Source organism: Trachemys scripta, chromosome 7, assembly GCF_013100865.1.
Source record: "Trachemys scripta elegans isolate TJP31775 chromosome 7, CAS_Tse_1.0, whole genome shotgun sequence".
NCBI lineage: Eukaryota > Metazoa > Chordata > Testudines > Emydidae > Trachemys > Trachemys scripta.
The window spans coordinates 53304665-53328300 of record NC_048304.1 but is presented as its reverse complement, the minus strand read 5'-3'; the positions used below and the strand labels follow the sequence as shown (position 1 = coordinate 53328300).

At 48.5% G+C, this 23636-nt stretch overlaps 1 protein-coding gene across 3 annotated transcripts in view; it reads left to right on the top strand.

Moving 5' to 3' along the window:
* PDLIM1 (PDZ and LIM domain 1) overlaps positions 1-23636 on the top strand; it is an 88077-nt gene that overhangs the window by 1079 nt on the left and 63362 nt on the right. The gene's annotated exons all lie outside the window — the stretch shown is intronic.

The window sequence follows — 23636 nt, the reverse complement described above, 5'->3', positions numbered from 1 at the left end:
TAAACATGGGCTGGCTAGAGAAGTGAGGCTATGACGCCACTCCGGGATAATAGGAGTCAGGACGACCACAGGCTGAGAGATGTATGTCTCTCAGTGGCTCAAGTTGTAGTATTTGGGGTTTTGGTTCTTGGTTTTCTTGTAAAACAGATTTCTGTGGAAGTGGGTCTTGCTAGCGGTATGAGTAAAATGCAGGGGTGGAGGCTTGGCCAGTGTGGAAGGGTGTAAAATGTTTGTGTTGGAGTTGCATCCAGGCTGGTGCAATTAGTGGGGAAATGGAGGAGGAGATGCAGGCAGGGATTGCATAATGTAAAACCTTGAAAATCTGGCTTGATGCCCTGGTTGAACACCTGCCACTGAGCCAAACTACCTTTTGTTTTAGTTTGTTTCTGAAAATAACTTTTTCAATGCTACTCTTTTTATTTGGACCTTAAAACTTTAAAATGGCTAATCAGTTGTAAGGAGCATAGTATAAGTTTCCCTTTCAGGTAAAGTTGTGAAGACTTTCCAAAAGTGGAAATGTTACTGAAAATGCAAAAAACAAATAACAAAAAAAGGTTCTTAGTGAAGAGCAATCTGCCTTCCTTCATCAGTGGGTTGTTGAGTCTGAAGCCTGATGATGCCACCATTCAGGGCATGAAAAATGTACGTGTGGTTAGAGGACTAAATCTCCTAGCCAGCGGTTGATATTTTGGGAGGTACAGGAAGGGGACAGAGGAAGATGTGACTTTAAGACCTGCTCTGTACAAGGCTGGACAATATGGTGGTAAAATCGGCAAGGTCCTGTCTACACTAGTGCTATGACAAATGGAGCTACACTTATCATCAAAGTATCTGAGAGCTGCGCACACATTAATGTGGCTGCAGCTCCCTGTGAAGTAGGAAGTATTACCCCCATTTTACCGGTGGGGAAACTGAGGCACTGATTGGTTAAGTGAGTTCAGTGTTGCACAGAAGGCCTGTGGCAAAGCCAGGAACTGAACTCGGCACTTTCAGTTCAGTACCATAAGTAAAAGACTAGCTTTCCATGTCTCTCTCCCCACCTTGGAATATTTCATTAAAGCTTTTTCACAAGGACTCGCTTCCCCTGCCTGGCGTGTAGCATTACCCACTGGAGTAGCTAGCCTCTTGGGTGCTGGGTTATTGAACAAAACACACAAGCATTTTCAAAAGCACAAATGTATTAAAACTTTTTCAAAAAGGAAAATCAGACCGGCAATTCTAAGTGGCTCACAGACTGAGACTCTTGTGTGCCAGTATTTTAGCTCTCCTATGTCAACTCCTTTGTAATGTCAGTAACTAAACCCAGATTGTAGATTGAGAGAACTAGTGGTCATTAAAGCTGCTGTACTTAAGTTTTACAGTCTGCTCGAAGGGCAGCATTTCAGTAGCTCTCCAGCACTGAGGTGGTGGTAAATTCTCAGTGGTCGCTTTTACCCGTTGTGGCAAATGGCCGACGCTATTATGATGGGTCCCGCACTTTTCCTTCGTGTGATGGGTCACGGCCTAAGTTCCCTCTTAGGTGCATGCCTGTGCGGCCACGCAGAAGGCCCCCAAGGACTGCGCACTTAACTCCCCCAGCCCTGAATAGGGGCTGTGGCACAGTGGGGAAGAGATGCCTCAGCCCCTATTCTTGGGCTTCTTGCCCTCGCTCCCTTTGGGCAGGATTTCTCTTGGTCCTCCATACCTGGGGAGTCCCTCTGCTCTGCTTGAGCAGGGCTTCCCTTCCCCTGATACTCTGATCCTCTGGTCAACAACAGTACTCTTCCAAACTACAGTCAGCTCTCTTTCCCTTCTCCTGTCTGACTGAAGCAAGGGTTTTTTTTTAATTAGGTCTCTGTCTGAGCCTTAATTGGTGCCAAGTGCTCTAATTAGCTTGTAGTAACCTCTCCTCAGTCCACAAGGAATAAGGCTCTGATCATCCTGGGGCTTATATACCTCCTATTGATCACTCTCCTGCTGCCCTCTGGCCCTGCTGTATCACTCCATGTTGCCCAAGTACTAAGAACATTTTAAGACCTGCAGGTGGCTATCTTACAACAGAAAAACTTCAAAAACAGACTCCAAGGAGAGACTGCTGAGTTGGAATTGATATGCAAACTAGAGGATTGAATAAGGACTGGGAATGGCTGAGCCATTACAAACATTGAATCTATCTCCCCTTGTAAGTATTCTCACACTTCTTATCAAACTGTCTGTATTGGGCTGGCTTGATTATCACTTCAAAATTTTTTTTTCTCTTACTTAATTGGCCTCTCAGAGTTGGTAAGACAACTCCCACCTGTTCATGCTCTCTGTTTGTGTGTACATATATCTCCTTAATATATGTTCCACTCTATATGCATCCGAAGAAGTGGGCTGTAGCCCACGAAAGCTTATGCTCTAATAAATTTGTTAGTCTCTAAGGTGCCACAAGTACTCCTGTTCTTTTTAAGAACATTCTGTTTCGCAAAAGCTTCTAAGAGCCTCTCCCTGTGCCCATTATAAGCTTCCCTTTAGAGAAACCAGCTGAATACTGGGGATTTGGTGTAGGAAAGTTTTGACAGACTCATTGATCTCCAGATTTTTAGATGTTTAAGTGACAAGGGTTTCCCGGCCTACACTCTGTAGAGCACCTGCATATACCTAGAACTAAGGCGAGCTCCTTGCACACACCAACAGGTCCTTCCATCCCTCTCTTCCCCCACAAGCTCCTTGTGTGCACCCCCAACCCCCTTATTGCTGGGCTGCTCTGCCACCTCCCTTCAGCTGCTCCCTCATGCCACAGTCCTTTGTTCTTCCCCTCCATTCCCCCCCCTGTCACATCACAAGGGGTCTGTTCCACCCCACCCAGTTCCTCCTCCCCACCATGCCAGGGGCTCTGTGTGTGTCTCTGGTGCCTCCCCCCTGAAATGTACCTTTCTTCCTCACTGAACTGGAAGGAAAGGGAAGGGCAGATGCATTGGTGCCCCTCTTCCCCCACCACAAAGCAGGCATTGATGCCACAGCACACTAGGAGGGAGTGTGACGGGTTGGATCACAGAAACCCCCTTGGGAGCTGCCACCTGATGTGCAAAGACTACCTCTGCTCCTGTTTTCCCTGCCAGCTCAGGACTCCAGCATCCTGTCTTGCTGAGCCAGACACTCCTGTCTGCTCCAACACAGACCCAGGGTCCGAAACACTTGTCCCAAAGCTGCAAGTTTACCTGAAAACAGTTTACAGAAGTGTGCTTGTCTTTAGCACTCAGATGCCCAACTCCCAAGGGGGTTTAAACCCAGATAAATCCATTTTACCGAGCATAAAGCTTATGCAGAGTAAACTCATAAATTGTTTGCCCTCTATAACACTGATAGAGAGAGATGCACAGTTGTTTGCTCCCCCAGGTATTAATACATACTCTGAGTAAATTACTAAATAAAAAGTGATTTTATTAAATACATACAGTAGGATTTAAGTGGTTCTAAGTAGTAACAGACAGAACAAAGTAAGTCACCAAGTAAAATAAAATAAAATGCGCAAATCTATGTCTAATCAAACTAAATACAGATAAGTTCTTCACCAGTTCCAGAATGCTCTCTTTTACAGGCTAATCTCCTTTTAGCCTGGGTCCAGCAATCACTCACACCCCCTATAGTTACTGTCTTTTGTTCCAGTTCCCTTCAAGTATCCTGAGGGGGTAGAGAGGTTCCTTCCTTAGCCAGCTGAAGACAAAATGGAGGGGTCTCCCACGGGTTTAAATAGACTCTCTCTTGTGGGTGGAGACCCCCCTCCTATGCAAAGTCCAGCTCCAAGATGGAGTTTTGGAGTCACCTGGGCAAGTCACATGTCCCTGCATGTCTCATTCTTTACAGGCTGAAGCCATTGTCCACATGGTATCTTGCATGTCTCCAGGAAGACTTCTTATGTGGATTGGAGCATTCCAAAATGCATTGTTCCCCAAGTGTTTCCTGATCAGGTACTTAACCTGGCGAATTCCTTCCTAAAGAAGCTGACCAAATGCCTCACAAAGCTTACTTAGAAACCAAGCAAACGTACAGCCCATATTCTTAAGCTCAAGTAGAAAATGATATATATGTACAAATAGGATGAATAGATATAGTAGACCATAACCTTTACGGAGATATATTGCATGGCACAGGCAGCACAAAACATATTCCAGTTATGTCATACATACATTTATAAGCATCCCCCCCCATAAAGCCTTATGGGGTACACTGTCACAGGGAGAAAGGAATGAAACCGCCTTGTGCCTCTCCCTGACTCCCCCTGCTGGCTGAGCATCTACTCCACAGCTCTGGATGTCCCCAGGGTTCTGCCCTCTGATGTCTCCAACATACCCTGGAAGTATGGTCAGCTGCAGCATTCAGCCTGGCAGACAGGAGGAGAAATGCCATCAAGTTAACTAGAGGGCCTCACAAGCTTGGTCAATGATGAGATGGTCCTTGCCCCAAAGAGCTCACAATCCAAATAATGTGAGTTGTGTGTGTGTGAGAGCAAGAGTGTGGAGTTTATTTTGCACACAATCTTTAAAACTTCCCCACAGTCACTGCCCAGAACAGTGCCTGGGAAGTGTGTTGATGACTTTGTGCTGCCTGCCAATCTGAAGACCAGTAGCTCAAACTTCCAACCCTAGCTGAGCAAATAAGATGCTCAAAGGAGCCACTGAGCCTCCAGTACCGTGCCAGCATTGCAGTGGAACTGCTTGGGCTCTTGCTGCTGCCAAAACCTTTATCTCCTGTACTGTGTATTCATATTGTTTAAAAATTAGCAGAAGCCCTGGATGAATAACATTCCAGAACGTGAACTTATAATGCAATTTGTGATGCATGTGAACTGTAACTTCTGATTCATGACAGGTTTCAGAGTAGCAGCCGTGTTAGTCTGTATCCGCAAAAAGAACAGGAGTACTAGTGGCACCTCTAAGGTGCCACAAGTACTCCTGTTCTTTTTCTGATTCATGCTAACTGTGCCTGAGCTCTCCTGCTCTTTTTGGGGAGGTTTTATAATCCCATTTTTCCCTTTTTTTTTTTTTTTTAAATGTTTTTATCCCCCTTAGTGCTGTCTGAAAGACTCTCACAAACAAAACTGGCTGACTGTCCAGAGGAAATGATGAAACTGAAACCAAGTGCTGTCAAATGCACAAAGATAAAATACAGAATTTTTTTTCTCTCTAGTTTTTCATTTGCGCTACTAATGAATACCTAGCTCTTACTAAGACCTTTTCATCGGTACAGCTCAAAGTGCTTTACAAAGGAGGCAAGCACCATTACCCCATTTTACAGTAATCTTAGGTATTTCTTACAACAATCGGAGGTAAAAAGATTTTAGGCAGAAGTGTGTTTAAGTTGCCACTTTAGATTTTTTTTTCTCCTCTTCATCAGTTTCATTTGTCGGTGCTGATGAATGTATTGTAGCTGGGTGGGTTAACAGTGGCACTAATAATTGCAGACTCATGTGTGCAAGACTGATTTCTAGCACTGGGCAGGCTGAAAAATAACCCTCTATTGGGTTTTATTTTTTTTCTTTTGGTCAGACAAATGCTGGTCATTGGAAGCCCTCTGTTCAGTTTTCTCACATATCTCTGTTTTAAATTCACCCCCAAGACCTCAAGTCATAAAGCTTTCTCTCTTTTGTTTATACTTAGGCACATGAAGGCTTTAAGGCTCATGCTTTCTCCCCTTAAATTCAGTAGAAAATCTTCCCCTAATATTTCCCTCTCCACCCTGGTGTAAGTAGGCTCTGGCCCTTTGTTCTTTGATTGTAAGTATATCAGACATTAGGGGGGTCTGAGTCATGATGATTTTCTGTTAGTGTAACTCCATTTCCCCCCCTTTGTGGTCATCTTTATGAGCTAAGCCCTCTGGGCATAGCACTCCCATTGCCTTCCATGAGCATTACCCAGGGGGAATGCTTATAGGATCAGACCTAAAGGCACTAACTTCCTCTTACCTTGCCATTCTCTCTAAGTACACAGTGTTGGAATGCTTAGTTAGTTGCATTTATCCTCATAACAACATGCCTGTGAGGTAGGTCAGGGTTAACCCTGGTTTGCAGTTGGGAAGCAGAGGCACATGGTATAGTAAGTGTCTTGTCCAAAGAAGTCAGTGGCTGAGCTGGGAACTGAGTCCAGGGCTCTTGAGTTCAGCGTCTGACCCACTAGAGCAGGCCTGCACAACTCGTAAAGTGGCGAGGGCCATATTACTGCAAAGAAAACAGCTGAGGGCCGAAACCCCCCGGCCCTGCCAACCCCACCCCCCCCAGCACCACCCACCCACCCCCAACCCCCCCCCCCCGCCCCCCCCCCCCCACAAAAACACCCCCCCCCCCAGCGCTTCCTGCCCAGTGGAAAAAAACCCTCCTTCCCCAGCGTCACTCTGCTGAAACAGCAGTATTGAACCTTGGTAATATGTTATAGCGGGCCCCTAAGGTAGTATAATCAAGGTAAAAGAAAAATGTCTTTTTGCTATAAGTAAAATAAGATCTTCCCCCACTTTGTAATCAATTGCCCTGTTGAATGAATGAGGTATGAATGAAGAAGGTATGGAAGGCAGCACCTCCAGACAGCTGCAACCCTTGGAAAGGGGATGGGAGCCAGACCAGATCAGTAGAACAGGTCAGCCACCGACTCACCACTCGCCTCCTCAGACCCCCACCGCCCCGGCTCACCCACTCAGCCCCCCTCCCCCACCACCAGCTCACCTGCCCCCCTGCCGGTCTCCTCAGCCCCCCACCCCTCCAGCTTGCCTACTCACCCCCTGCAGGCCGCAAAGTGAGCCCATGCGGGCCGCATGCGGCCCCAAGGCCACATGTTGTGCATGCCTGCACTAGAGCATCCTTTTCTGGATGTTGGGGAAACAGCAGATTTCACTGACCCTAGTACAATGCCTTTGATGACTTCTTTTATTTTAGATGAGAGACAAAGGACAGTCTATGGTATTTGCACTGCTCCTCTAATCTCTTTTTAACACCCCCCTGTCCCCCCACAAATTTTACTTATCTTTGAAACTGCTTCAGGCTCAAACTTGTAACATTTGTGTTCTGAGCCCAAACCTGTCCTGCTGCCAAGTTTAATTAAACTTGGAGAAGTTGCACTGTATGTAAGAGAGCAGTATGATTGCTCAGAGCTCAAGTATGAAACTGGAGAAAAACCTGTTGAGAGTCTTTGGGTTAAGTTTAAAGACGAAAGCAACAAGGGTGATGTCGTGGTGGGCGTCTGCTATAGACCACCGGATCAGAAGGATGAGGTAGACGAGACTTGCTTCTGACAACTAACAGAAGATTCCAGATCACAAGCCCTGGTTCTCATGGGGGAATTCAATCACCCTGACATCTGCTGGGAGAGCAATAAAGCTGTGCACAGACAATCCAGGAAGTTTTTGGAGAGTGTTGGGGACAACTTCCTGGTGCAAGTGCTGGAGGAACCAACTAGGGGCCGTGCTCCTCTTGACCTGCTGCTCACAAAAAGGGAAGACTTGGAAGTAGAAGTGGGTGGCAAACTTGAGATGGTCAAGTTCAGGATCCTGACAAAAGGAAGAAAGGAGAGCAGCAGAATACAAACCCCAAGAAAGGAGAGCAGCAGAATACAAACCCCGGACTTCAGAAAAGCAGACCTTGACTCCCTCAGGAAACTGATAGTCAGGATCACCGGGGGGGGGGGAAAGGACTGCGGGAGAGCTGGCTGTATTTTAAAGAAGCCTTATTGAGGGCACAGGAACAAACCATCCCGAAGTGCAGAAAGAATAGCAAATATGGCAGATGATTAGCTTGGCTTAACAGAGAAATCTTTGGTGAGCTTGAACACAAAAAGGAAGCTTACAAGAAGTGGAAACTTGGACAGATGACTAGGGAGGAGTATAAAAATATTGCTCGAGCATGCAGGGGTGTAATCAGGAAGCCCAAAGTACCATTGGAGTTGCAGCTAGCAAGGGATGTGAAAGGTAACAAGAAGAGTTTCTACAGGTATGTTAGCAACAAGAAGGTAGTCAGGGAAAGCGTAGGACCCTTACTGAATGGGGAGGCAACCTAGTGACAGATGATGTGGAAAAAGCTGAAGTACTCAATGCTTTTTTTTTTTTTTTTTTTTTTTTAACCTCGGTCTTCACAGACAAGGTAAGTTCCCAGGCTGCTGTACTGGGCAGCACAGTATGGGGAGGAGGTGAGCAGAACTTTATTAATGATCTGGATGATGGGATGGATTGCAACCTCAGTAAGTTTGCGGATGACACTAAGCTGGGGGGAGAGGTAGATACGCTGGAGAGTAGGGATAGGGTCCAGAGTGAACTAGACAAATTGGACGATTGGGCCAAAAGAAATCTGATGAGGATCAACAAGTCCTGCGCTTAAGATGGAAGAATCCCATGCACTGCTACAGGCTGGGGACCAACTGGCTAAGCAGCAGTTCTACAGAAAAGGACCTGGGGATTACAGTGGACAAGAAGGTAGATATGTTTCAGCAGTGTGCCCTTGTTGCCAAGAAGGCTAACAGCATATTGGGCTGCATTAGTAGGAGCATTGCCAGCAGATCGAAGGAAGTGATTATTCCCCTCTATTTGGCACTGTTGAGGCCACATCTGGAGTATTGCATCCAGTTTTGGGGCCCCCACTACAGAAAGCTTGTGAACAAATTGGAGAGAGTCCAGCAGAGGGCAACAAAAATAAGGGCGCTGAGGCTCATAACTTACGAGGAGAGGCTGAGGGAACGGATTATTTACTCTGCAGAAGAGAAGAGTGAGGGGGGGATTTGATAGCAGCCTTCAACTACTTGAAGCGGGATTTCAAAGAGGATGGAGCTCAGCTGTTCTCAGTGGTGGCAGATGACTGAACAAGGAGCAATGGTCTCAAGTTGCAGTGGGGGAGGTGTAGGTTGGATATTAGGAAAAACTTAGGGTGACCAGATCACCCAAGTCAAATATCGGGACGCGGGGGGGGGAGGGGGGCGGCGGGAGATGCAGGGGGAGCGTGGGGCCAGGGTGAGTGAGAGTCCGGCCTGGCCCCGAGCAGGCAGGACTCAGTCGGGCGGTAGGGAGAGTAGGGGGGCTGCCCGCGGGGCCAGGCGGTGGCTGTTCTCCCCCTCCCCCCGCCCCGGGCAGTGGGACTCAGGAGCAGCTGCTGCTGCAGCTCCCACTGCCGCGGGCGGGGGGGGGGAGGAGGAAGCAGCCGATGGCCAAGCTCGGCGGCTGTGGCTCTGGAGCCCGGGCCCGAACCCCCCAAGCCCGGGCCTGCTGCAGGGACCCAGCAGCGCGCACACTGCGCCCAGCCCCTGGCCAGTCGCGTCTGGGCTGCTGCCCAGCTGGTGCTATTCCTGGGTGGCCCCGAAGTGGGGGCAGCAGGCCCCAGCCCCCCCCGTCCCGCTTGGGTCCCACAGGGGAACAGGCTCAGGGGGTTCGGGCCCGGGCGCCAGAGTCGCAGCCGCCAAGCTTGGCAATCGGCCGCTTCCTCCCCCCGCAGCAGTGGGAGCTGCAGCAGCGGCTGCTCCCAAGTCCCGCTGCCCGGGGGGGGAGAACAGCTGCCGCCTGGCTCCGCGGGCCGCCCCCCTACTCTCCCTACTGCCCGACTGAGTCCTGCCTGCTCAGGGCCAGGCCAGACTTTTACTCACCCCGGCCCCATGCTCCCCCTGCATTTCCCGGGCCTCCCTCCAGCGCTTGTGGAGGGAGGAGGAATGGTGAGCCTGGGGAAGAGGCAGGGATTCCGGGAGGGAGCCAATGGGGGGAGGAGAGGGAGGAGTTGGAGCGGGGGTGGGGGGGGGCGAGTACTTCCGGGTTCCAGGCTCCGGAGCATTTCCTTGTTTGTCCAGTGTCCCGACCGCACATCAGTCAGGACGCGGGACAAACAAGGAAATATCGGGACAGTCACGATAAAATCGGGACGTCTGGTCACCCTAGGAAAAACTATTTCATTAGGGGCGTGGTGAATCACTGGAATGGGTTACCTAGGAAGGCGATAGAATCGCCATCCTTAGAATTTTTTAAGGCCCCGCTTGATAAAACCCTGTCTGGGCTGATTGAGTTGCAGTTGGTCATGCTTTGAGCAGGGGCTTGGACTGGATGACTTCCTGAGGTCTCTTCCAATCCTAATCTTCTATGATTCTAAATCAGCTGGAGCATTGTTATGATGTTGGAGCAGACTGAGAGGATTTCTCAAGCACTCTCTTTGATGCTGTCATGTGAATGTAACTGTCCTTTGAAAGGGGATGCTTAGCAGACACTGCTGAGTTTGGATTTGTTTTAAAAAGAATTTAAGGTTGTAGGGCTTGAGGGGAATTTTTTTTTCAAGTTCTTATTACAAATAAACTATTTTGTATAGATATGTGTAATATACAATAGATCAAATCCTGCTTGATTTACTCACGTGAGTACAGTAAACAGGACTTGGCCCCATAACTTTACTCTTCTAATGATGATGTGCTGTGGATTGTTGTGATGGATCTTATCACAAATCCTCTCCATGCTGCTGACTGACATGCTACAGGTTTATGGCTTTGTTGGCTGTCCTGTGGCTGGTTTATTCCTAGTTTAAACTCCTATGAGGTTAGTGGATCTGGGAAAGGGAATTTAAGTACCTGTTGAATGAAGTGCAGTTAGACCCACTTTATGTGTAACAGCCCACATTTAATCAGCTCCTAATGTGGGAGGGGTAGACCTCTATTTCCTTTGTTCTCTTACCATTTTACACAGATCGACCTGATGGAGCTGCTCATCATGCCAATAACAGATCTGTGTGGAATTGCTCCACAAGCCTGTGTTTTGAATCCCTCTGTTTTTTTGTGTTCCCTGCCAGTTGGTTGTGCTGATCTTAAAAGCAATTGACTGACACAAAATAAGAGGCAGAGGGGGATTTGGCTCTACAATGAGTCATAGCAAAATAAATAAATCTCCTCTTTGCGCTATGTATCTGCACATAATTTAGGAGCTGTCTGTGAAATGCCCAAAGCAGTTGAATGTATAGCAATACATGTTGGTGCGCCATCATCTTTTCCGTAATGAAAAAGAAGCCACGTGTCAGCCCGGTTATATGTGTGTATGAGATTAAAAATGCAAATAGTATACAATGTCAGTTACAATGGCCTGAATTTGCCACAATGAATTCAGTCTGACACAATCTATTAATGAAGTTTAAAAGGAGAGAGAGAGAGAGAGAGAGACTAGGATTTAAAGCAAAATAAGGCCCGAGTTTTTTGTAATCAGATACCTGTATAAAGTTTAAACACAGTCCTCCAAGCCCACTAAGTGGTTCATCCAGGTCTTTTCTGTAAACTGTTGATTTAGTTGAAAGTTGATTTAGGGGTTACAACTTGGATTTTATTGCCCAAAGTCAGACCTGGGACCAAATCTTGTTTACCCACTCAATGGAACAAATAGTCTCATTAAAATCCATGTAAACAGTGTAAAATTGTCCTTGGTGTAAATAGCTGCTGCTCACTTTACTTCGGAGCAGTTGCACCTGTTTATACCAGTCTGAATCTAGCCCCTGAACCCTAGTAAACAGCTGGATACAGGAAGAGAAGAGCAGCTCAATGGGGGTGAGTAAAAGTTAGTTAAAAGACATATTTGGAAAAAAAAGATCCTTTTTGTGTGCTGAGCTTCTCAGCTCAAATAAGCATGGAAACATACCTGCTGGGGTTAGTGCTATGTTCACCCTGCTCCCTGTGAGGAGACCCGATCACAATATGCAAATACCTGCTGGGGTCCCACCAAAATCTGGGCTGGGACCTTTTCCATGTGCAGGAAGAAGAACCTGTAGCCATGGTATGAAATTTAAGTAGAGGTCTAGGTTAGGTACGGGGAGGGTTTTTACACCCAGAGACTAACTGAAATGCTTCACCTGCTGCCAAAGGAAACAGTGGATGTGGCTACTGTAATTGGATTTTGGGCTGGGCTGGCTGTCGGTTTTCAGGCTGTGTGTGTGTAATGTTGGGAGAGGTGGATTGTTCCAGCTACACTGAGAACTGTAGATCCTCCATGGTGCTGCCTAGCCCTGACTGCTCCATGTCTCTGACAGACTCCTGGGCTCCAATTCTGAGGTGGATCCTCAGGAGGAACAGGCTGGGGAAGAAGTGGTAAGGAAAGGACAAATGTAGCTTTATGCCATCCTTGCACCTCCAGGATTCTGGCCCTCTTCTCAGCCAGTCCTAGTGTCATTTTTGTTTTATGTACGTTACTCTCATAGAATGGGGTGCAATGAATCTTGTGGCTTTATAGTAGTCTGCACAGGCAGAAAGAGCTATTCAGGTGGTGAGTAATTAAAACACCTGGGCAGCTGACTCAGGTTAGGAACAGCACAACTGTTGCATCGTTTAAATGCAGTCAGGACTTCTAATCATCCCAAAGTTGTTAGGTTAGCTCAGGGGTCGGCAACCTTTCAGAAGTGGTGTGCCAAGTCTTCATTTATTCACTCTAATTTAAGGTTTTGCATGCCAGGAATACATTTTAATGTTTTTAGAAGGTCTCTTTCTATAAGTCTATAATATATAACTAAACTATTGTTGTATGTAAAGTAAATAAGGTTTTTAAAATGTTTAAGAAGCTTCATTTAAAGTTAAATTAAAATGCAGAGCCCCCTGGACCGGTGGCCAGGACCTGGGCAGTGTGAGTGCCACTGAAAATCAGCTCGCGTGCCGCCTTTGGCACATGTGCCATAAGTTGCCTACCCCTGGGTTAGCTCCTCAAGGCTTTAATGCTAGCTGGAGTCTGTACTGATGAAAGCCAGCACTGAACTTCCTTGGGGTGGGGGTGAGGCTAGGGGAGGAGCTGGTTCTGGGGTGGGCTGTTCAATAGCGATAATGTATCTCAGGTATCTTAGTACAAGCTTGGATAGAAGAGTAATGGGGCATGGGTCTGTAACCCATACCCAAGTATGGCTTCAGTGGGATTGCTTGTCTAAGAAATACGTGTGTGAGGTCTTGGATGTTCTTGGCTCCTTGCCACTGAGGAGTGGGAAACTTTCCTGTGAGAGTTGTAGGACAAAGGCCAGCAATTTCTGCAGAATTTAAGCTTTCATTATGCTTGCAAGGCAATCTGCTAAAGGTGGACCTATGTGATGCTGCCTGCCTCCCCATATGCAGGAGCCAGGATGCAAGAACCAGTGAGGGAAAGATCTCCTTCTCCTTCTCCTTTCCAGCAACCAGAGTGGCTTCCAACTGATCAGACACCTATTAGCCAGAACCCCTTAAGAAACCTCTGTGTAGGATGCAGGGACACTACAGCGCTATGCTAGGAATCCCAGGGCCTTCCCTCTTCCCAACTGCTGGGGTTGTGGTGTGGGTTGGGCTTCTCAGGTGGCCATTGTTCCTGTGGAGAGAGGTGTGTCCCTACTTCTCACATTTGTGTCTGAGAGCATCCTGCACTCAAGAGGATGAAATAAATACCACCGTTACAAATCAAGGGGTTGTAACAGTACCCCTTACATTAAAGTGAGTTTAGTTCTGTCTCTAATTTCGTATAACTGGAAACTACAGCCGTCTGTGGGAGAGGTGGCTGGTCCATAGGATGAAACTGCTCAAGATGTCTCTTCTTGTGATGTTGTGTTGCATGAGATCAGTCGTCATTGCTGGGGTAGGCAATGGGTTCTGCTTTGGAGTTGTTGAAAGAACTTCCTCTGGTTAATCAGCCAGTGTATTTATAGGGACATCCTTTTCCCCTTGGTAGCATCTCATATGCTCTAGGAAGGTGGGAGAAGGAATGCTGAATCGTTACATGCCAAAATGAGGGCAAGAAATCTCTCCCCTTCCCCGACATTGCTGTTGAAAGCTGAACACCACCAGTAGTCCTAGAGACACAAGGGGTGGAGGAGAAATATCTGTGTGTGCACCAAGCCCCTGCACTGCTTTGTTACCCTGCCATATGGCAGGGGACATGTTTGGGACACACCTTCAGGGTTTTCACTCACAATTGGCACGATATGAGTCAACAGTGTGCTCTTGTTGCCAAGAAGGCTAACGGCATTTTGGGCTGTATAAGTAGGGGCATTGCCAGCAGATCGAGGAACGTGATCGTTCCCCTTTATTCGACATTGGTGAGGCCTCATCTGGAATACTGTGTCCAGTTTTGGGCCCCACACTACAAGAAGGATGTGGAAAAATTGGAAAGAGTCCAGCGGAGGGCAACAAAAATGATTAGGGGTCTGGAGCACATGACTTATGAGGAGAGGCTGAGGGAACTGGGATTGTTTAGTCTCCAGAAGAGAAGAATGAGGGGGGATTTGATAGCAGCCTTCAATTACCTGAAGGGGGGTTCCAAAGAGGATGGAGCTCGGCTGTTCTCAGTGGTGGCAGATGACAGAACAAGGAGCAATGGTCTCAAGTTGCAGTGGGGGAGGTCCAGGTTGGATATCAGGAAAAACTATTTCACTAGGAGGGTGGTGAAACACTGGAATGCGTTACCTAGGGAGGTGGTGGAGTCTCCTTCCTTGGAGGTTTTTAAGGCCCGGCTTGACAAAGCCCTGGCTGGGATGATTTAGCTGGGAATTGGTCCTGCTTTGAGCAGGGGGTTGGACTAGATGACCTCTTGAGGTCCCTTCCAACTCTGATATTCTATGATTCTATGATAAATGTGCACTAGAAGAGAGAGTGATTAGTGAAGGGGAGACATGCATGTTTGATGTGGAAGAAAACCCTTTTTGTCCCTGGGAGCCACTTGAGATGTAGGAAGCATGAGTTTCTCTCTGCAGTAATGGTGCTGAAGTCTAGGAGATCCTGATGAGCTGCTGTTGACATGCTGGTTAAGCAAGCTAGGGCTGCCTCCGAGAAGTGGTAACTTGCATTCCTTTTATCTTCCAAAACCTGAACAAAACATTTTGCAGGTATAGGATGCCTTCCACTAATAACCCCAACTCTGCTAGGAGGCAGGAAGGTATCATCCCCAGTTCACCTTTTTGGATCTGTTTCCTCATATGTAAAATGATTTGCCCAAAGTTCCACAGCCACTCGATGGGAGGAACCGGGAATAAACCCTGTGGTGCCCAGTTCTGGCCCCACACATTCCTTTGAGACCAACTTCATCTCTTTTTGGTAACATCTGGTCTGTCCCTCATGAGCTTTTGATGGCCTTTAGAAGTGGGGCGTGGGGTGGGGGCTAAATGGCAAAACCAATATTTGAATAATTTGAATGAGACCTATCCATTCAAATCTGGGATGAGACCTTTTAAAAACAAAGATTTGTGTAGACACTGGAGAATGCCTGATCCTTCAGTAGAGTAGGCATCTGCTGCATTTCCCCTCTCTTCTAGCTGTTGAGCAATGCACCATGGACTGGCTTGCTGGTACCTTACACCGCACTTGGTGACTTTATCACTGGTGCCTTATGTGCTTAGTCTGCAAAGTGCTTAGGGATGGAAGGTGCTGTATCAAATGCTAACTAATGTCGGTTAGCCTCTGTCTTGCATCTGAAGAAGTGAGGTTCTTACCCACGAAAGCTTATGCTCCCAATACTTCTGTTGGTCTCAAAGGTGCCACACGACCCTCTGTTGCTAATGTCGGTTACTGTTTGGATAGGTTTGTGCAGCATAAATGGAGGGCTCCTCAGTTTGTTTTAGATGTTATTTTATTTAAATAATTAAACAAACTAAGATGGATGGTAATTGGTAGACAAGTAAGGGTCCATTGTTGGGCAGCACCGCTCACTGTTTAGTGTTTTGAGGGCTGGCAAGAAACATTTAATTTTGTTTCAAAATGTGGATCACTTTACAAGATGAGCTTGGAGCAGAATAACCTCTTGGCCACTGGCTATGTATCAGCTTGGGCACATTTGCTAATTTCTTGCTGTTGGCTAGTGAAATGGGCATGAAGGACGACCGCACACCAGGGAACCCTTTCCTTAAGTCACCATGTCATTCTTCACATTTTCACTACAGCATTTGTCAAGGCAGCCAATGCAATCTGGCCCATAGAACTCTGAAGAGGAGCATTCTGCCTGCTCAGCTCCTTCCATGGCCAACCCAGCATACCAGGGGCCACTGCCATTCTCTTGCCTTTCTCCTAATTAAATGCATCAGACTGCTGTATCTACACTGGCAAAAACAGGCCCTGTAATTCACCCCTGGTGGCTACTGTTGCAGCTCCACTTGTATTTTAGCGATGATGGAGGCAGTAGCATGGTGGGGCTCCAGATGTCCATTATTGCAGCATCAGTAGATCCTGCTTAGAGTAAAAATGCCAAAGCACTGTCTGTCCTGCAGATTGCCCCATTGCTGCCCTACGTGGAGCTGCTCCAGTGGTGAATGGTGGATCCCATTTTTGCCTGGTATAGAAATGGCCCAGGATGGTTCTCTTACAATGTGACTCGTGGCCTGCTGGTCCTGATGCAACTTGCATGGGTGCCAACTCTGTGTCAGTTTCAGCAAATTCCCAGCTTGACCTGCCTTCGCCGTTTTTCCTAGTGTCATGGACAAATCAGACATTGGCACAGGCTTCAGGGTAAGGGGTGGTTAGTGGCAAGGAACAGTGAAGGCAGGGATTTGCGCGTACCAAAAATCCCAGCTGACAGAAACCCTTCTTGGTCCAGCGCTCCCAATGGTCTCTTAGAAATGAGCCAGTACCCAGGCGACTTCCACCTGGGCATTAACTGTTATCATAAAGGCTGGGGCAGAATTTGCTCTCCATGTAAGATGAAGATGTTATATTTCTCACCCTGAGATTATTGTATTCCTAGGGAAGGAACTGGGCCAGGTCAGAGTTTGTTGTGTCAGATGGCTGCCTTTTGTGTCAGTGCTCTTCAAGGGTTATGTGAAAAAACAAACCTTTTGTCACCTGGCCCAGCCATTTAAGTAAATACAACTCAAAAGCAAATAAGAACATGCTAATGGTCTGGGTATTGCCAGGGGTGGTTGTGCAACAGAATGCTGATTTCAGGGAGGCTTCTCTTCTGACTTCTCTTTAGAGCGCTAGAATGCCAGCTATAATTGCTTTCTCCTAGCACCAGTGTATGGTTGGGCCACTAGTAGGCTGATTCTCTCTTCTGCTGTAGTGGGTGACTGTAAAGGTACAAAATAGCTTGTTGCAGTAGCTGAGAAACCAAATCTTATGGAACAATATGAAGGGAGCATGCCTGTTTGGGTCTCTCCCCCCCCCCCCCCCCCCCGCCTGAAGAGGAAAATCCTGCTTGTTTCAATTTTCTCTTAGCCTCTGATCTGTGTTGACCAGCTACAGGCTTTCAACTAGGAGAAAGCAAGTCCGTGTAACATAATATTTCAAATGCTGAATATGGCAAAACAGAAATGTGAGTGGGTGGCAAAGGATTAAACTTAACACTGGCATATGTCTAATAGGTATGAACCCACTTTAGCCTATGTGGCCATATACCTGGCTGATCAGCAACAATATAACTAGATATTCTTCTCCTCCTGATTGAGGTGCTGGCATCTCTTCTCAGGCCATTTTTTTTTTTTTTTAATTTTCCCTCTGCTATCTTATTTTTTGATTACCTTCTGCTAGCTTATGTATGTTGTGACCCACTGTGTCTGGGATAACCCTCATTGAAAATGCCAAGGTCAGGGCAGGCTGCAAAAGGCTGCAGATACTCCCAAAACTAGTGGTTAACACTGAAGTTAAACTCCCCAACCAGTCACAGACTGTGCTTCTGATCCCCCACACTGGTTATCAAGAAACTACAAAAGAAATCACACTGCCCCCTTTATTGAATTCCAGTTCTCTGGATCCCAATCAGCACTTAGGTCCAGTACAGTGAGAAGTTATTTTAAAAAACTCTGTTCACATATACAAACTGTTCTTCTAACCCCAAAGGGTCAGCCATGTTACCAGGTCTGTATAGGTTTGGATCTTACCCAAATACCACACTGCCAACAACCAATCCTTTAGCATCTAAAACTAAAGGTTTATTATAAGGAAAAAAGAAAGAACAAGAAGAGAGTTGTGAAATGGTGAAGCAATCAGATACATACAGAGACTTCAAAGTCCACATATTAGGTTCTTAGCAATATTGGTGACTTTGCTGGCTTGAAAGTCCCTCTGGAACACATCCAAAGTTTGGATGGGTCATTCCGTCCTTTGTTCAGAGCTTCATTTGTAGAAAAGTTCCTCCAGAGATACGAAGCAGGATTGAAGACAAAATGGAGATGATGCAGCTGCCTCTTATAGTCTTTTGCCGTGCGGCTTGTACTTCCTTTGTCCCAAACACAAGCTACCCAGCACATGGCATGGAATTTTGGAAAAGCCTTAGTTCTCTATCCACAGACATACCACGTGCCTTGCTGACCCATAAGATGTATTCCCTGGTTCCTTTCAATGGGTTTATTGTACAGTTGATGACCCTTGATGGGCCATTGGCATCAGCACTGCCTAGCCTGTTCAATCTGTCTGGGGGTGTCACCCAGAAACACAGCACAAGTTTGAAATACAGATATACCATACATGTCTAACTCACAATACAAAGATGATACAAACAAGATTATTATACTTGGCAAATCATAACATTTTCACAGATACCTTACATGGCATATCGTGTCAGATTCCTTGCAATTTTATAATATTGGTATCACAAAGTGTTCCACATATTCCATACAGCATCACATATGTGGAGTAGGGGTCACCCAAAGCCATGGGGCTAATGTGATGACGGAGGCAGGCAAGAGGTGGACAAGATAGGTGCCTGGCTGAGGAGGAGTAGGCCAGAATGAATCGAATAGGTGGTCCTCCCATGTCTCTTGCTTTAGATGGAGCCCTATTGCACCACTCTGCTCTCAGTAATTCTGAGAAATGAGCTTCCCCTTTATGCCATAAAGCACGATTCTGTTCTCTATAGGTAGGAGCCTCATTAAATGTCACCAGCACAGTCTAGTTGGGTAACTTGTCCTTCACACGAAGCGGATGCAACAATGGATATATTTAAGTATCTACATTGAGGAAGTACTGGGGACAACAGATAAGGGGAGTGATATAGTATTGGCAAGAGCTACTCTACAAAAATTGCTGATGGTGGTTTCAGGCAGCAAAGGTCAGACATGCTGGCACAGCTTGACAGCACTTACTTTCATATGTGAGATGTGGCTACAGTGGACTGATGGTGGGACCAAATTTTTAATAGAGGAGGGTTTTGTGCTGCTGTTCAAAGAGAGGGCTGGGAATTGGGGAGGCAGGCAGCGGATTGCTCAACTTCCAATCAAAAGGAACTTATTTGTGCAATGCAAATTCAATTACTCGACCCCAGGCTGGATACTCCCATGTGGTAGTCAAACCCTCACTCTTCCCATATCCAGCTCGATAATGAAAGCAATTAAGTCACCCTGGTCTCAGTCCTGATTCTCACTCTGAAGGAGGAGCTATGAACCGAGGGACTGATTCTGCTGTCATTCAAACCAATGACAAACTCCCAGTGACTTCAGCAGTCTGAGAAGTTAGCAGAGGATTCCCTCCTATCCACACTGACACCCGAACCATTAAAACACAGGGCCCAGTGTGACAGTTGCAGGGGTGAAAGTAACTTAAAGGACTTGCTAGTACTCCGGAGTCCTGAGGAGGGGCGTGGCCTCCACTGGAAGAGGCAGGGCCTTTAAATCCCCAGGCCCTTTAAATCAGGATTTAAAGGGCCCAGGGCTAGGGCTATGGTAACAGCAGCTGGGAGCCCCAAGCCCTTTAAATCACCCCCTAAGCTCCCAGCTGCAGAGGTGTCTGGGAGCCTTGTGGTTTGGGGGCAATTTAAAGGGCCCGGGGCTCTAGCTGCTGCTACCGCAGCGGAGCCCTGGGCCCTTTAATTTGCTGACGGAGCTCCGGGGCTCCAGCAGCAGGGCCGGGGGCTCTGGCTGCCGCTATCCTCCAGGGCCCTTTAAATGTCTCCGGAGCCCTGCTGCTGGAGCCCTGGGGTAGCGGCGGCAGGTCTCCGGTGGCCATTTAAAGGGCCCAGGGTGGTAGAGGCAGCGGGAGCCCTGAACCCTTTCAATAGCCACCAGAGCCCTGCCGCCGCTACCCCAGGGCTCTGGCAGGCTCCAGGGGCTATTTAAAGGGCCCGGGCCCTTTAAATTGTCCCCAGAGCCCTGGGGTAGCGGCAGTGGGGCTCCAGCAGCGATTTAAAGGGCCCGGGGTGGTAGCGGTGGCAGAAGCCCTGGGCCCTTTAAATCACCGCTGCTACCCCAGTGCTCTGGCAGCGGGGCTCTGGCGGCAATTTAAAGGGCCCTGGACTCCAGCCCTTTAAATTGCTGCCTCAGGAAGCCGGTCCACCCCGGTATGGTGCACCAGCTCTTGCAGGCAGGGGTGGCAGGTTTGTAGAAATTTTGGTGGTGCCCAGAACCTGCCCAAGGCTCTGGGAGGGAGTTTGGGTAGGGGAGGAGGTCTGGGGTGCAGGCCCTGGGCTGGGACAAGGGACTGGGGTGCAGGGTGCAGGCTCTGGGAAGGAGTTTGGAGATGGGAGGGAGTGTGGAGGGAGGGGGTGCAGGGCTGAGGGCTGGGGGTGGATTTGGGGTGTGGCTGGGGATGAGGGGTTTGGGGTGTGGGGGGGACTCGGCTGAGGCAGAGGGTTATGGTGCATGGGGATGAGGGCTGGGGCTGGAGTTGAGGGGTTTGGGGTGTTGGAGAGGCTCAGGGCTAGGACAGAGTTGGGGTGTGGGGGGATGAGGGCTCTGGATGGGGGTGTGGGCTCTGGGGTGGGGCAGGGTTGGGGATGAGTTTGGGGTGCAGGCAGGCTGCTCTGGGACTGGAGCCAGAGAGGAGGACTCCCCCCAGCCCTCTCCCTGCCGGCAGCAGCGAGCTCTGGGGTAGGGATCCCCTACTCCCCCCACCCCCGGCAGCACACCCACCCACCCACTGTCACTTCACGTGCTCCTAGGGCCCCTCTCAGGTCCAGGAATCCCCCTCACCTCCCCTGTGGTAGGTGCCATGCCGGGGGGGCTGCCATCACATGTGTGCCTCCTCCCCTGCTGTTGCCCCTCACTGTAGCCTCACTGGAGGTGGGGGATGGGGCTGCCCCTTGCCCAGCGTGGGGCAAGAGCAGTGACAGCGGGCAGGGGGGTGGCTGTACAGGTGGAGGGTCCCACCGGAAAATGAAAGGGTCTGAGGGGGAAGGGCAGCCTGCCCTGGCAGCAGTGGAGGCAGGGCACTAGGACCCTGCAGCAGCAGTTAATGCAGGCAGGCAGCATGGAGCTTCAGGGGAGAGACAGCTCCTGGGACCCGGGGAGGTGCACGGGGGCAGCAAAGGGGGGCCAGCCCACACTCAGGGGAGGCATGGGGGGGCAGCAGGTGGGGCCAGGGGGGAGACCCGGCCCCGAACATTTGTGGAGCTGGGCTCCCGGACCCTCAATATTGCTGGAACCAGGAGGAGAAGTCAGAGAGGGAGAAAATGCTCCATTTTCTTGCCAGTACGGTACTGCACCTTTTCTTACTGGTCCTCCGTACTGTCCCGTCCCAGCTTACTTTCACCTCTGGACAGTTGTTACTTAAGCAAAAATTTCATTGATTTCAATGGTCACTTTGCCAAGTGAAGGTGCAGGATCAAGCCTGTGCCTTATGGGTTATGGTTTGTTTGGCCCTTTCCACATGTTGGCCGGGTAAGTCACGTGAACTGGACCTCATTTAAAATGGTTCCACTGATCTTGAGTTTCAGGGGCCCAAGACAGAATTATATTTGTCTGGTTAAAAATACTTGTAGAGTTTCCATAGGTGTCCAAGTTTTATGCACTGCTGACCAAAGGGAAGCTAAGACAAGACGGATTTACCAAAAATTGCTGTTAAAAGTATTAGGTGACTTTGCTCAGTGTAAGAGATCTCAGATTAGAGAACAGGAAGATCTCACTTTGAAAATCTCCAGGCTCTGGTCAAGACCCTCTTTAGGTAAGGTTTATGTAGATTGCTGAAGATGGGGGAAGAGTCTCAGGAGAAGAGAAAGAAAGGAAAGATAGAGGAAGAAGGGGGGATGTAATTCAATTATTCTCCTCTGTGTATATCTTTCTTGACTATCCTATGGGTATGGGATTACTGTGTCTATAGCAAAGCATCGAAATGAAGTCAGGATTTTTACTATATTGTTTTCCTGTGCAAGGTATACCATTTTAGCCTTTTAGCTGCTGGGACCCTGCACTCTCTCCCACAGCCCTGAGCCACCTTCCACACCCCAAACCCCTCATCCCCGGCCCCAGCCCAGAGCCCACACCCCCAGCTGGAGCCCTCATCTCCCTCCGCACCCTAACCCCCTGCCCCAGCTTGGAGCCCTCTCCCACACCCCAAACCCCCCAGCTGGAGCCCTGACCCCCCTCCTGCACCCAAATCCCCTGCCCCAGCCCGGTGAAAATGAGTGAGGGTGGGGGAGAGCAAGCAACGGAGGGAGGGGGGATGGAGTGAGCGGGACAGGGCCTCAGAGAAGGGGTGGGGCATGGGCGTGGCCTCGAAGAGGGGGCGGGCCTCAGGGCAGGCATGTTCAGTTTTGTGCGATTAGAAAGTTGGCAGCCCTAGAGAGGGGGTCTCCAGCAGTGAGGTTTAGGGGTCTCCCATCCTCTTAATCTCTCTCCAAATCGCCTTTTCCCTGGTCCTCTTCCCCCCCATAGCCGGAAGGGGATTCAAAGGGCATGACTGGCCAAAAGAATGTCACCTGCACTTTTCAAGGTGACTGCTTGCTCTCTTCTCCCCCTCCAGGTCAATGTCTCATGCTCAGCCTGTCCCTTGTGGTCAAGGCACAGAGGCTGGGTATCTTTTCAGGGCAGGTTACTCAGAAGTGACCCGAGCTGTATCTGGTCTAAGATGAGGCACAGCTAGTGGAGCACAATAAATGACAAAACAGTTACAGCAGAGCCCTATATTCTCACATTCTGCTTGGGGGTAGGGAGATGGGGACTGTTCCATAATTTGGCAACCCCTCACAAGTTAGGAGAGCCCCTTAGTCCATTGGCTTTCTGGCTCCCAGAAGCTTGCTGTCTGAATTCTGATTGGCTAGTGGTGGTAGCTGTATGCTAGCCTCCAGTGAGTTTTGGATGTCCCTTTCCTTGGGATTTGCAGGTTGGACACTGATTGCCACAGTTTAGAGGGAGTGTTTTTCAGTTTGCTTCCCCTCATCCATGCTCCTTCCCACACATGCGCACATCTCTCCCCATCTTCCCTGGAGGATAAGCCTGGGACAGAAATGCAAACGAGGCAACCGTACATCTTCCTATCTGCAACTCTATGCAATTCCTTTCTAGTTTGGAAGGATTTTCACTTTACGGACCTAATTTGTAACAGGGAGAATTTCAAACGCAGCGTTAGTGGGGAAATGAGCCAGACACAGATCATGCCAGCTGAGTCAAGCAGGAGAAGAGGAGATTTTATTTCTATTCATTAATCATTCAGGAAGGAGGGGCTGGTATTCCCCTTTGCTAGCCTCCCCCTCTTGTGCTGACACGTTCGGTATGAGGCACAGAAAATGCAGGCTGGAAGCAGCCAGGTGAAGGATTTAGTGAAGGTTACATTTCAGGGCAAATCATTATTTACAGAATGACAGAAGTGGGTTTTTAAAGACTTTTATTTCTAATTTGCTTTTCTTGCTTTATGAGGCACCCTTATAACCTCTGCTTAGGTGAGATGTGTTAGTCTTGGGCTGGGGTCTGCATCAGCCCCCTCGCCCCCAAAATGGCTGTGAGCCCGTACCATCTCTACGCAGGCAGTGGAGGGTAACACAATACCTCAAGTGCAGAGCAACCACAACATAAGTTTTTCTGCAGCCTCCACTATCTCAGCCCTATGGAGTTGTGA